Source organism: Bos indicus, chromosome 29, assembly GCF_029378745.1.
Source record: "Bos indicus isolate NIAB-ARS_2022 breed Sahiwal x Tharparkar chromosome 29, NIAB-ARS_B.indTharparkar_mat_pri_1.0, whole genome shotgun sequence".
Classification (NCBI taxonomy): Eukaryota; Metazoa; Chordata; class Mammalia; order Artiodactyla; family Bovidae; genus Bos; species Bos indicus.
In genome coordinates this window covers 40044547-40056456 of record NC_091788.1, presented here as the reverse complement: position 1 = coordinate 40056456, position 11910 = coordinate 40044547, and the positions used below count along the sequence as shown (strand labels likewise).

The following is an 11910-nucleotide window of genomic DNA, read 5'->3' as shown; positions in this document are numbered from 1 at the left end:
TCACAGAGATTTTAGACTGTGCTAATGGAGGAGAGGAATGAAAAGTGAAGACTAGACAGCAACGAATAGAAGAGATGAAAAATGTTATGAGCAAGGAAGTGCCTTAAGAGAACCTGGAAGCTCTAGAAACCGGGTGGGGAAGAATTTGGACACTGAATGAAGAGGTCATGACCACTAGCTTCCAAACCTCCATCTGGCTGGGAAGTGGGAATGTGGGCAGATATTTTGGAGGCTTGTCTACACTGGAGAATCAAGATTTTGGTGGGGGCATAAAGACCAACCTTCAAGTCTAAAAGTTTTTCACAAAAAAGGGACTAACTTTCTGGTGAATTTTCAGAGCAGAATGTGGACAAAAGTAAATGTAGGGAAGTCAGCTTTAACTTTAACTTGATAACAACTTCTGTTGTTAACTTACCATTGTTATTCGAACTGTACCAGGCACCTTGGTCCCCCTTATGTTTGTGGAACTTTGTTCAGATTGGTCTGGAGCCTGTTTCAGAAAGCCACAACCGTTAGTATACTGTATTGGTGTTTTTCTTTCTGGCTTACTTCACTCTGTATAATAGGCTCCAGTTTCATCCACCTCATTAGAACTGATTCAAATGTATTCTTTTTAATGACTGAGTAATACTCCATTGTGTATATGTACCAAAAAAAAAGGGGGGGGGGGCGGGACATGAAATACTTAAAAAAAAAAAAAAAAGAAAGCCACATCCTTTGCTGTCTTCTAGGACCTGTTCTCTCAGAGTTCAGGGTTGTCAGGCAGCATTTTACAATAATAGATTTTCAAAACCTGTGAGAGTGCATGAGTTAGTGCTATCTAGTGCTGGTCTAGTGATTTTTCTAGCACCTCCAGAAACTTTCATGTTTATTTCTTGTTAAACTCTTACAACCACCCGATGAGGTTGGTAGAGTTAGTTCCTTGTTACCAAGAAGAAAAGAATTCAGAGGCTGAATAATTTGCCCAAGGTCACATAGCTGGGATTTAAATGAAGAATATTAGACTCTCAAGCCCTGAACTGTTTCCACTGCCTTTCACACTGTTTTAACTATTAAGCACCAGGGGCCATGAAGGCATCTTCAATTCTAATCCCAACTCCAGAATATCCATAGAAAGAAACCTAAGAAAGTCTCTTTTCTGGGGCACACATGCCAACTTTTGGGATTGTTTAGGCAGGTCAATTCAATAGTGCTTTGGGCCAAGTGAGAAGTGCATGATGGGTGGTTTGCTTTTGGCATATGCTGTGGGAACTGTGGTGTTGGAGAAGACTCTTGAGAGTCTCTTGGACTGCAAGGAGATCCAACCAGTCCATTCTGAAGGAGATCAGCCCTGGGATTTCTTTGGAAGGAATGATGCTGAAGCTGAAACTCCAGTACTTTGGCCACCTGATGCGAAGAGTTGACTCATTGGAAAAGACTCTGATGCTGGGAGGGATTGGGGGCAAGAGGAGAAGGGGATGACAGAGAATGAGGCACCACTGACTTGATGGACGTGAGTCTGAGTGAACTCCGGGAGTTGGTGATGGACAGGGAGGCCTGGTGTGCTGCGATTCATGGGGTCGCAAAGAGTCGGACACGACTGAGTGCCTGATCTGATCTGATCTGATCTGTGGGAAGTTAGGCAACTGAATGTCTGGGTACTTGACTGTGTGGCTGGAATTATCCTGGGAAGAGAAACTTGATCAGGTCAACATATATTTCCTCATTAAACAGAAAGCTTAGAAAGATTTCTAAGACAACCGCAGATGTTTTTGTCACAAGGGGAGAAATGGGTCCAGTTCCATATAACACTCAGAGATTGAACTGTGCAGGCTGCCATGGTAACAGCTTCTTGTGCTACCCTAGGAGATGTGGGAAACTGAGAAGAAACCAAAGGCCTTTACAATTCTCTTTGCAGTGTGATTTCAGGCTTGAAGTAGTTGGCAAGGACAGGTTGGCTGGTAAGGATGAGGAGGGGAGTAATCAGCCTGTGCTTTAGCTCCTTGTGGAACCAGGAAAACAGAAGCCCTGGCTCAGTCAGAATTCCCTGTTATGGTTCAGAAGTAGCAGTTATTTGCTTGACTCAGTACTAAGCCCCGTGGGTGTCAGGAGTCCCCTGAAATCATCAGATTGTCCCCCAGGAGGCAGAATAATTAATATTTGGCCTGCTCACCCAGGCCACTTGCCAATCCCAGGCACACATGCAATCCCCAGGTGGGGATTCATCACAACACCCATTTTCTGGATTAGGAAACTGAGGTTATGGGACATGATCAAGGTCACACAGGCAAAGAGCTGAGGAGCCAAAGTGCAAACCCAAAGCATAAGTCCCCAAATAATGTCTTTCTCCTCTCTACCCAACGTGGGGTGAGGGGGTGAGGCAATGGGGGCGGGACAGGGCCACGTGATCAAGTAAAGCCATAGTACCACTTGCCCTGCCAGGCTGGTTGGTCCAGCCTGGATATATGACCTGAGGTGGACCAATCAGAGACCTCTGTGGTAACCAGATTTTTCAGAACTTCTTTCCTTCTGGGTTAGATACTTTATGGATACAGAACCCTGTGGTAGGCACCTTCAGACTCCCTCACTAGGTGTAGTAGTCTGAGGGAAAAAAGTTTTCCGGCTTAGATTATCAAAGATGAAAGAATGGAAAGAACGAGGGAGAGAAAGAGTGAGCTTGATGGCTTCTGATTTCTTGGATCCAATCACCGATCTTTGGATTTACTCTAGTTCCTGTGTCCCAGATCCCCAGGGTCCTTCCAATAAGTCTCCTCTTTCCTTGAAGCCAGTTGGAATTCGGCTCCTCTCACTTGTGGTTGAGACTTGATTCTAGGTTGTTCCTGGTTATGATGCACCTTCTCGACCCCAAAGAGAGGTATCCATTCGTATCAGCCCCATTGAGATGAAATCCTTTACTTTTAACTGAGAATAGGATTTTGCAGAGCAACAAACACAGTCTCATCACCTATTCCCTTGGGCCAGAGTGCCCTTGGTGTGAGTGAGTGTGTGTTTGGAGTGGGCCTGATTGACTCCTAAAGCAGCTCATCATTTACACTGCAGGAGCCAGGCCAACCCTGTTGTTTTTCCGATCGAAAATAGAGAAATACAACCTCAGGAAGACATCACCCAGGGACCCAGGTCTCTGGCCCTTTAAAGCCTTCTGAGCCTCCTGCAAAGCTGCTAATGCAGAGGTTCTCATAAATCTGGGGGAGGCAGAAATACACACCAGTCAGCCTGAGCCCTTTCCTGTCACTGCCTTCGACATCCAGAGCTGGCAGTTTCTTGCTTTTATTTCCCTTCTTTGTTGAGAATCAAGTGGGTCTTTCCACAGCTCTCTGCAGGTGCAGAAATGGGGGCCCATCCCACAACAAGAGGGCTCAGGTAGAGTGGTTTTCATAAGGGAAGGGACAGAAGGAGGGGAGAATTGGGGCTTTGGATCAACAAATGCAAACTAATATACAGAGGATGGATAAACAACAAAGTATTACTGTATAGCACAAGGAGCTATATTCAGTATCCTATGATAAACCATAGTGGATAAGAATATGGAAAAAATGTAAATATATACATGTAACTGAGTGAATTTGCTGCATAACAAAAATTAACATAACATTGTAAATCAACTGTATTTTGTAAATCAATAAAATTTGTGAGAAAAAAAAAAGAACAAAAATGGCTGGTAATTCCCCTCATACTCTACTGCTTCGTTCCTTCCCACCCCTGCTCTTTGTCTTCTCTGGAGAGAATGCCTGTTCTTTTCCCCCTTCCCCATAACCTGTGTTTTCTTTTTAAAATTTTTATTCTGTATGGCAGTATAGTCGATTAACAATACTGTGATAGTTTCCAGTGGACAGCAAAAGGGACTCAGCCATACACATGCAGATATCCATTCTCCTCCCAAATGCCCTCCCATCCAGGCTGCCACATCACACTGGGCAGAGCTACACCGGTGCCTCAGAGGAGGTCATTGTTGGCTCTCCATTTTCAATAGCAGTGCCCACACCTGGTTCTTTGTACCATGCTCAGGCCTCTAGGAAGCCGCCCTGGCCACTCCAGGCTGGGCTGGATGACTTACTATGGTACTCCCCTGGGGTAGCCCGCATCCACTAATCTGACCCAGCACTCCTTTGCAGATCCCTCAAGGGGAGGGTACATTTGCATGGAATCAATGTAGATTTGCCTGTACCCAAGTGGGCCTCCTCATGCCTCCATGATGCTGGGGCTTTAGAATTCCTGAAATGCCCTCTCTTCCTCAAAGCCTTCTTTGGCCCATTAGTCTGCTCTGAACTCCCGCAGGGAGCTGACGTGAAGCCTCCACCCTGTGCCGGGGCTGAGCAGTCACTGTGCATGCTTTATTCACCTTAGCATCCAACCTCCCCACAGAGGGGTTGGTACCCCAACTCAAGAGGAGGCCCTGGGGCTTAGCAAGGGGAAGTTGTAGCAAGGACCGGGGTAACTATATAATTTATCATCTAAACCAGGACACTTTTGAGAAGGAAAGGGAGACTAGGGTGGGACAGCACACTGGGACTGTCCTCAGTCACTCCCCTGCCTTTGTCACATGTCCTATTTCAGGGATTGCTAGAGCCGACTTTCCTTGTTCATGCATCTGAGGGTTCTGGTTGCATTGGAGGTCTCTGAGGGCAGAGGCCCTTAGTGTTCCCCTCTCCTTGTGCCCCTCGCCAGGCCTGGATGGGGTAGTGTCTCCACATTTATATCAGGAGGATGGATGTCCCCGACTGTCCATTATGCTCAAGTGGATGATTTTGTGGGAGGCAGTGGCCCAACCACAGGGGCTCAGCAGCATCTGCAATGGCGTGGCTTGGCCTGCAGAGGCTGCCCTCCTCCCAGCAGCAGCCCAGGGGTTCCTGCAAGTTCCACATCTGAGAACCAGCCCCCAGGATTGGCCCCTCACCTTCTGGATGTAAGCACAGGGTAGTCAATTCCATTGATGGTGAAGATGATAGGAGGCAACTTACTGATGACATCACATGGAACCTGAATCTGTTAGAGGAATAGGGAGAGAGATTGGCTTCAGCTGATCCTTGGGGTGTGGAGAGCCAGAGAGGGACCCTGTGGCATGACCCTTCACCTCGGGTTTCCCACTGAGCCTGGGGTGAATGAACCTCCAGATTTTGGCGACCATGTTACTTGGGCCAATCAGCATCGTCGTCCTGGTGTCCACAATGGCCTGACATCCACAGGAACAACCAATCACCGTCCCGTTCATGGAGATGCTGGGAGACAGTGGGACAAAGCGGGCACCAGGGCCACTATGTAGCCTCCCCTACAACTGCTGCCTCCCTGAATGTCTCCTGAATAGTCAGGGCTTCAGCTCTCTCCCTGAGTCTGTTTCCCTTTGCTCTGATCATGTCACCTTCTTTGACTTCCTTGCACTTCTTGATGCACCAAGGTCTTTCATGCCTCAGGGCCTGGGCATGTACCATTGCCCTTCCCACACAACCACCATACCCTTTGTTGCGTTAATTTGTCCTCATCTTCCAGGTTTAGGCTTAATTGTCACTTTGTCAGGGAGTCTTCCCACCAGACTAGATCAGGTTCCTGTCTTGCTCACTCTTTGTAGACCCTTCCTTGTATCTAGCAAGTAACAAAGTGGTAATTCACTATGTATGTGACTTGTTTCATGTATGACTGCTTTACTAGATGAGAGGGCAAGTTTGACCCCAGTGCCTCTCAGAGCACAGCAGATGCACGATGCATTTTTTTTTTTGAATGAATGAATTAAGAAATGAATGAGGAACAGTCAAAAACCTGTATCTGGTGTTGACCATTAATAGTTCAACCCACACAGAGAAGATGGAGGTTCTCTGGGGAAGCAGATGTTCAGAGAGGGGGTGGGGGAGATACAGGCTCCCCAGGAGATGTTGTCTCCTAGCAACACCCCACCTGGCTCAGACTGAGGCTGTGGTTAGAGGATGCCCAAGTTAGCTCATGGGATGCAAAAGGGCACATCAGCTGTGTCTGAGGGTATCACACAGAATGCCATTGATTATTGCCCATTGTTCTCAGGCCACACCTGGATCCCAGCTTCCTGATTCTCTCTGTCACAGCCTCTCCCCACTGAAACCAACCTGTCTCCACTGCTGTGGAGCTTCTTTCTGAGGAGGCCAGGTTTCTCAGTTTGTCTAGGACGTGCTCTGTTTTTCAAGTGGCAGTTCTGTGTGCTAAGAAGTACCGCCCTCCCAGGTAGCCCTGGTCATTTGGACATCTTAACACAACCCTGTTCAGACTGGTGAGATTCTCCCTGATCAGCTTTTCATCACAGTATAGGGTCCTAAACCCTGCTCCCCACCTCATAGCACAGCAGGTGCTCCCCTCCCGCCTCCCCCAGCTGCACAGGCCTGTCTGGACCCTTTCAGGACCCTGGCCAGAGGCCTGGTCAGGAGGCCTGGGGTGATTTTAAACCCGTGGATGGTGTCCGTATCTGTGTTTGCTTGTTTGTGGGTGTGTCTATACGTCTCCCTCTGTGTGTGTGTGTGTGTGTGTGTGTGTCTGTTTGTGTGTATCTGTGTGCCTCTGTGTGTTTACATGTGTGTATTTAAATGTGTTTCCATATGTGTTTTTATGTGTCTTTCTGGGTGTGTATGTCTGTGTGTGACTGTGTCTGTGCGTGCACTTGTGTGTGTCTGCCTGTGTCCTTGTGCACATGTGGGAGCATCACTTGGGGTGGTCCTCAGAGGGAGAGGCTTACCGCTCCATGGCTATCTGCCAGAAGCCGGCTCATGACACTGGTATCCAGTTGAGCTCTCCCTTGTGGTGGGAGTGGTCCACCCCGCCAAACATCACCACGCTGCCATTCTCTTTCTGGCTGTCGAGAGAAGGAAAGAGGGGAGCACCATGAGGACAGTAACACCAGGAACTATTTGAGGGCTGTGCTTACCCACCCATCAGAGGCACTACTGTGGTCCCCATTTACAGATGCAGAAATCGAGGCTCAGAGGGATTGAGTACCTGACTCAGGTCTGTCACCATCTAATGAGTGCCACTGAAGAGGTTGGAATCTGAGCAACTTGGCTTTGACCACCAGCCTTCTGAAGAGGGCCTGGTCCCCTCCAGTGACCTGAGTTCTTACAGATACCCTCAGAGGAACCATGCTGGAGGGGTCTAGCACCCCTCCTTGTTTTGCCTGTCATTTTTCAGAAAGACCAAGGCCCCAGGGTGGTAAGGACTCGGGTTCAGGGTCAACTAGGTTTGGCTTCACCTGCCTGTGACCTATGCTGTCTATGAAGCCCTGTACTCAGCAGGGCCCCACCTCTGCTCTCCCTGCCTTGAAATTCCTAGTATGTTTTGAACAAGGGGTCCCACATGTTTATTTTGCACTGACTCCATGAAAATTCAGTCACTGGTCTGGGCTCCTGGTGAACTGTTAGTTGAAGGGAACATTCTCACCATCTTTCACCTATCTTCCATATCAAATCCACCAGCAAACCGAGTTACCTGTTTCTCCAACCCATTTCCTGACACCTCCTATTGCTCTTCCTCTTCCCCGAGCCCTTCTGGACCAAACTGCTCCCCTTGAGCCCACGAGCATAGCTGTGTTCCAAAAAAATTTTCTTGGCAAAAACAAGTGATGGGGCCAGGTGGGTCCCTAGGGCAGCATTTCTCCTTGCATAGACTATCTCTCAGGAATATTCTGGATCAGGTTGTCTATAACTTTTCTTGCAGCTGAAAGAATCTTACAGTTAACTTGGAGACACGGCTTGTCCAGCTCAGACTTATGTGCTCAAGTAGAAGGCAAAGAGAGGCTCAGAAATGACTCCTTGTTTCTTCAGGTTGTCTAAGATGGGGGCGCTTCCTTTGACAGCTAAGTTAGGGTAGCCCAAGCCTAGGATGCCATCAACAGGTTGGGATTCCACGGGTCTGTTGTACACCTTGCTCAGGCCAAATGTCTGGTTCACGATGACAAGGTTCCCAATCTGTGGGAGAGGAGAGTGTTCCTATGTAAAGGCTTGGAAAGTGAGACTGGGAGGAGATGCCATTAACACTGCAGAGAAGAACTGAGGCCTGACTATGTCCTGCATTGACTTCAGACTGTTAGACCCAGCTGGGACAGGAATTCGGGTTCCATTGGTGTGGGGATGTGGATTTTAACCAACACCAACTACTCCTGTAAACACCATCTGTGTGAGTCAAATTGGCCTCATGCCTTCTGTACAGATGGGGCAACCAAAGACTCAGGACAGGACCCAGTGGTTCCCACCTGAGGACAAAATGTACAGAGACAAGGGTAGCCTTCTCTTTGGCATCACTGTGATCTGATGACAGAAATGGACCTCATTCATTCATTGTAATGTATTGTGGGTTCTGTATCTGCCCCGGAAGACAGAAGCCCATTATACAATGTTCTTGTATACAGGCATCATTCTTACGAAAACTCTGCCTGGGAAACATACTTTTGGAGAGGTTTGGGCCTGTGTGTGTGTGTGTGTGTGTGTGAGGGAGAGAGATAGAGAGTGAGTGACTGAGAGATAGAGAGGGAAAATAGGTACTTTGGGGGAGACAGGCCATAGTTTTTACTAGACTCTCAATGGTCCCCCAGAGTGAGAACCCATTTATCAGGCCCCACCCGCATATGTGGCTCCCTATTTCCCTGTGTGGATAACTGAAGCCCTGAACTGCCCCCAGTGGCCCCAGATCAGTTTTATCCTCTCTTGAAACACTCCACACCTGCTTGACTGGCCTGACTGGCCAGCCCAGCTCCATTGCTTACCAGATGTGTGACTTTGGCAAGGTCCTTGCTCTCTGAACTTCAGTTTTCTTACCTGCCTGTATCATGGAGCTAATCACAGTACCTGCTATGTGGGATTGTTGTAGGATTAAATAAGTTATTACCATGAATGTGCCCGGCATAGTCTAAGAATAAATGTGGGTGCTTCTCCCCTTCTCTCCCTGCTTCCAGCAAAATGAACCTTGAGCTGCTTATGGGCAAAGGAGCTGCAAGTCCACACCCTAATCCACTCTCTGCGTTGGCCTTTCTGGGAGGTTGTGTGTCAACAGAGGTGCTATTTCTCCAGGGACAGGTCTGAGGGGCAGACAGCCAGTCACTAAGGGACTTTCAGAAGGAAGGGCTTTGCCATCTGGTCCTGTGTCTGTTTTGTGAGCAGTAGTCACTCTCAAAGCCTGTCCTGACTCAGCTCCTTGTTTCTAACTTACCCAAACAGTGTCATAGCCAAGAACTCCCGTCATCCACACAAAGCCGTAGATGAGGTTGATAGACTGGTTTGAGGGGTGGAAGGTATTGGATGCATTCAGGTTGAAGTGAAATAGTGCAGCTGGAGACAAAAGAGATGAGTGTGTCAGGTGCCAAGGATGGAGAAGGAGGTGGGATGGGGAGTCTGGGATGGTCGGGGCTGGGGTGGTACTTACAGCAACCTGGACTGTCACAGTAGATGGAGGCCACTCACGTGTCAGATGAGCCAGTGTCAAAGACGACCTGAAACTCTTGAGGAGGTATTCCAATGGTGATTTTTCCAAGGTAGGTGAACTACAGGGGCTGGAGGTTGGTGGTTAGGGCAGACCAATCCACCTCTGATTCCTGGAGTACTGCCTCCTGCTGGGTTTCCCATGTCTTGTAAAATCACTTTCCAACCCTCCACCCCCTCCACCTGTCCCCCATCTCACAGCCTCTGCTCAGACTAGTGCATTCATTTGAGAAACACTCCAGTCTCCTCATGTTCAGCATGAACACAGCCTTGTCCAGGTGGTCCTCCTGGGGGTCACCCTGGGCCACTTTCTCTAAACTGAGACCATATCCTGTCAATACTGTGCAGGTGGCCCTTTCATTTGACATCTATCTACTCTTTGCCTATGTCTCAGGGTGACCTGCATATTCTGGAAGAAGATAGGAGACATTTTTCAAATCAATAGCTATAGCATTAGACTTTTATATATCACATGCTATATGCGTGCTAAGGTGATTCAGTCAAGTCCAACTCCTTGCAACTCTATGGACCATGGCCTGCCAGGCTTCTCTGTCCATGAAATTCTTCAGGAAAAACTACTGGAGTGGGTTGCCATGCCCAGGGTATCTTCCCAACCCAGGGATCAAACCTGCATCTCTTATGTCTCCACTAGCACCATGGTTCAGTATCTTTTTTTTTTTTTTTTAATGGTGTCATTCTTGGATCTGCAAAGGCTGAACTTCCTCTGCCCGGGGTTTCATAGTTGATTTGCGGTTAGCTTTGCTTTTGATCAGACATGGCTCACCCTTCATTTGTAACTCAATGGATCACTTGGTTCAGAAATAACAGTCTCCTTGAAACTAATGCCACAACTTTGACACAGAAATGGATGTTTACCTCCACCTGGTCATTGTTTGTCCCAGTAAACACAGACCAAGATTTGAGGATGAGAATGTCTTTTCCTCTGGGAATGGGGTCCCTGTTCCCCACCGTCTCTGCCTCCTGCAGGAGCCCCAAACATCCCACCTGAAAAGTCCAGGTGAACCTCAGTGCTAGACCAGAGCACCAGGGGGCGCTGTGGAGCACCATCCTCCCCAAATACATCCTGCAAGTTTTTCAGGGGGTGAGAAGTGAATTTGGGTCATTGGTGGAATTGTGGGACAGTCTGTAAGCGTGTTTCTCCAGGAGATCTTTCAGCACTTTTTTTCTGGGACAGTGTCTTGCATGGTCTTCATCTTTGTTAGCAGGATTCTTTCACCAAGCATGGGGAAATGGAAGCAAAGAAGGGGCAGCAGTCAGGTGTTTGTTATACTATGACTGTCATGCGTGGTATTGTAATGGCAGTGTATTTTCCATTTTTATGAACAATTGAAGCTTCAGTTTCCCCAGTGGTAAAAGGTAGAATGCAATAATCTCTACCCCACCAATATAGAATGTTTGGTTATTAAGTGAAATGAGGGATGTAATATTCTTGATATATATGAAGTCTCAACAGTGACTTACCATAGCTGTGGCCATCCTACTGTATCTTTCTCAAAGAAATACAGGGAATAAGGTAGAAGTGGGTTTATCATCCTCTTTTTTACAAGGGAGGAATTTGAAATGCAAGGAGTTTGTGACTTGGCTGTGGTCACACTGCTATTTAGAGATCAGAATTTAAAGATCAGAAGTAGTACTTCTGATCTTTCTCTGGGGCTCAAGCAGAAGAGAGGAGTAGGAGAGGAAGCCAGGAGATGGGAAATAAATTAGGGCAATTAAGAAGCTAGAGAAGTAAGGAAGAATTAGAATAGAAAAAAGAAATCAGAGAGTTCTCCATGCACAGAGACATCCAGAGAGATGGAGAGATAGACACGGAGATGATGATACAGACACATATACACAGAAATGGAGAAAGGGAAACAAGAAGAGCTAGAAACAAATGCAAGAGAAATGCTATTCCACAGGACCATACCTCCAGTCGCACAGGTTGTGCACTGAGCAATTCCAAGGAGTGCCATTTCCACATATGTCATGATGTGACTGCACCCCCAGAGTTGTGCAATTCTGCAAGCCTACCCCAAAAACCTTGGGCCCCAGCTGCCAATGGCAAGGTTCTTATCAATAAGTGAAATTTGAACTGTAAGACTGTCAGGGAATGATTACATTCTCTTTAAACCCTGATGGGTAAAAGAATAAGAGAAAGAGGAAAAAAATCCCAGAGAAAAAGATGATGCTACTTACAGTCCCCGTACTAACATGACTATGCACTCTGAGAGGGCCACCAGCCCAAGGAGCCCAAGCCACTTCATGGTTCTTTCAAGGGTCCAAAGTGCTCAGAAACAACTGGGTTCTTAGCATGCAGAGGTTGCTGGGAGCTCCTGGCTATATATGCTCTGACCTGCCCAAACTGTCCCCTCTAGGCCACTAATAGGGGCTTCCCTGGTGGCTCAGAGGTTAAAGCATCTGCTTCCAATGCAGGAGACTCAGGTTCAATTCCTGGTTCAGAAAGATCCCCTGGAGAAGGAAATGG

General features: G+C 47.6%; 1 pseudogene; it reads right to left on the bottom strand.

Moving 5' to 3' along the window:
• Nucleotides 1-3028: 3028 nt before the first annotated feature.
• On the bottom strand, nucleotides 3029-11689 carry LOC109554250 (pregnancy-associated glycoprotein 2-like; annotated as a pseudogene).
• Nucleotides 11690-11910: the final 221 nt, after the last annotated feature.